This window comes from Trichechus manatus, unplaced genomic scaffold (assembly GCF_000243295.1).
Source record: "Trichechus manatus latirostris isolate Lorelei unplaced genomic scaffold, TriManLat1.0 scaffold00009, whole genome shotgun sequence".
In the NCBI taxonomy this organism is placed as follows: Eukaryota; Metazoa; Chordata; class Mammalia; order Sirenia; family Trichechidae; genus Trichechus; species Trichechus manatus.
In genome coordinates this window covers 29,175,243-29,178,223 of record NW_004443945.1, presented here as the reverse complement: position 1 = coordinate 29,178,223, position 2,981 = coordinate 29,175,243, and positions in this window count along the sequence as shown.

The following is a 2,981-nucleotide window of genomic DNA, read 5'->3' as shown; positions in this document are numbered from 1 at the left end:
TCTGGGAATCATGGCCCAGCCAAATTGATAAACACATTTTTTTGGGGAAAAAATTCAATCCAGGACAATATCTTAATGGAAGAGACTGCATAGGCCCAGCTCACTATTATTTACTCCCCATTGCTAATAACCACATTGTCTCATGATCTTGTCTTTCCCTCTGGTTCCAGTGTCTACAAGAGGTTTAAAATTAACCGATGTTCCTCCTTGGAGGGTGGAAAACAAGTGATAATGATCTGAGAATGACAAACCGAACAAAGCACCCATCTTGTGACAAGAAAACCAGGATGTCGCCAGATAACCCCCAAGAATACCAGTAAAAGATTAACTCATCTGACACATGACCTCCTCAAGGGGGAATTAACACGAACTTCTAAGACCCATAATCCTCTCCCTATAAAAGCCTTCAGCCCATGTCCAGTTGGTGAGACAAGTTTTTTGGAGTAATCTATTCCCCTCTGTCTCCTACGTATCGATATATAAATAAACCTCTTGCTGCTCACCTCACCCCTGCCTCAGAACTGGCTACTGCGGCAGGCGGCTCCAATCAGCGTTATTGCGGCAATATTATCAAGCTACTGTTGAAGCGAATTGTAGTGACCTGCTCAAGGGCTGCTATTTCCTCTTGCAAACATTATCACTGTATCCATTTTACAACAGAGCACACTGAGCTTTGGAGAATTTAAGTAACTTCCTCAATATAACCTAACCAGTAGGTATCAGAGGTGAGAAAACAAACTCAGTCATGTAACTCCAAACCCTAATACCACACTGACTCCAACATTCTTTCCTTAACTGAATGTATGTGAAAAATACTATTGGTTGTTTATACATATACTAGGGGAGGCAACATTAGTGTGAATAATATAGAATGTAAATAAAATTTTTAAAATTCCTTAACTTTGGAATGTATTCCTATACCTATGTTTAGGTATGGGTGCTGCAAGTATTCTGAAAAAAATCATAAAACTGTCTTGTTCTCCAAAGCCAAGGTAGGTTATTAGTTATTTCAAAACAAATCTCATGTCCCTTTCTTTTCTAATGACTTTTGGAATTTGAATTTCTAAACCACAAAATGAAATAAATGTAGTTAGGATAAAGGACAGATTTGAAATTCAATTTGAAGTATTGTCCTGGAAAATCTGAAATACATGGTTTTTGTTTTTGCATAGTATAATTTTAAGGGTATAAACAGGAAAGGTAATAAAGTTAACAGACAAGCTATTAGAACTGAGCAGATGAAAATGTCTTGGGAAAGTTAAATGCAAGATTTATTTTGGGTAAATCTATATTGTTCTTGCATTCACTGGAGAAGACGGGTGACAGTTTAGGACAACATGCCTTGCTATTTCTAGATTGAGGAGACTGAAAAACACTTCGAACTAAAGAGGCAGTTGAATCAATTAATTTGCAGTGTTGCTTTCAGACTGAAATGTAACATTCTAGGTTTCTGAAATAACTACATATTGTGGTCAGTTAAAAATCTTGGAAAGGAAGAGGCATATTAAACATTCTGACTCATATTTTCCTATCTACAGGGTTTTTAATCACTAAAATGCCTGCCATATGTGATAACAATGGAAAATCTAGTTAAAACTTTTATACAATATGGGGTTGTGGCTTTTATTAAATAATAATAAGGCACTAAATAATATTCAATCAAAAATAAAAGTAATATATACTTAAAACCAAAACCCAGACCAAACCCATTGTTGTTGAGTTGCTTACTAAAGAAAATTTAAAAATTCAATGTGCTGAAAGGTAAATAGCAAAAACAAATCCCAAACCACCCAAATACAAATAAATGATAACATTCTGATGTATTTTCTTCTTCTTCCTTTTTCCCAAACAGAAGTGCTTTCTATAGATATATATATGTGTGTGTGTGTGTGTATGTATACTATATGTATACTTATATATGCATAATTCCTAGATTATGGTAGATATCATTTATATATATACATCTCCTCATGTATACCTATTTTGAATTTATAATATTTTATTTAACCATACCCTTATAGTCAGATAAAGAACATTTTTAATTTTTGCAAATATAAATAACGTTGTGCACACTTTTGTACATAGACTTTTTGCATCGATTATTATTTACTTAGGATATATTCCTAGCAACAACTGTTTCTAGCAAGAGGATCACAGGATACAATCATTTAAAAATCTGTTCACTGTTACAAAGTATATTTCACTGGAAATTTTCAAACATATACAACAACAGTGTGAATGGCATAATTAGCCCCATCACCCAGCTTTAACAACTAATAAAAATTTCATTTATTCCTCCACTTTTTTTTTTTTGCTAGAGTTTTTAAAGCAAATCTCAGATATCACATAACTATATCATATAATTTCATAATTATTAGGTGTCATCCAATCAGTTCCAACTCATAGTGACCCTATGAACAACAGAACAAAACACTGCCCAGTCCTGCACCATCCTCACAATTATTGCTATGATTAAGCCCATCATTGCAGCCACTGTCTCAATCCATCTCACTGAAGGTCTTCCTCTCTTTAGCTGACCATCTACTTTACCAAGCATGATGTCCTTCTTCAGGGACTGGTCCCTCCTGATAACCTGTCCAAAGTTGGTGAAATGAAGTCTCACTATTCTCACTTCTAAGGAGCATTCTGGCTGTCCTTCTTCCAAGACAGATTTGTTCGTTCTTCTGGCTGTCCATGGTATATTCAATATTTTTCACCAACACCATAATTCAAATGCATCAATTCTTCAGTCTTCCTTATTTATTGTCCAGCTTTCACATGCATATGAAGTGATTGAAAATACTATGGCTTGGGTCAGGCACATCTTAGTCCTCAAGGTGACATCTTTGCTTTTTAACGCTTTAAAGAGGTCTTTTGCAGCAGATTTGCCCAATGCAATACCTCATTCGATTTCCTGACTGTTGCTTTCATGGGTGTTGATTGTGGATCCAAGTAAAATGAAATCCTTGACAACTTCAATA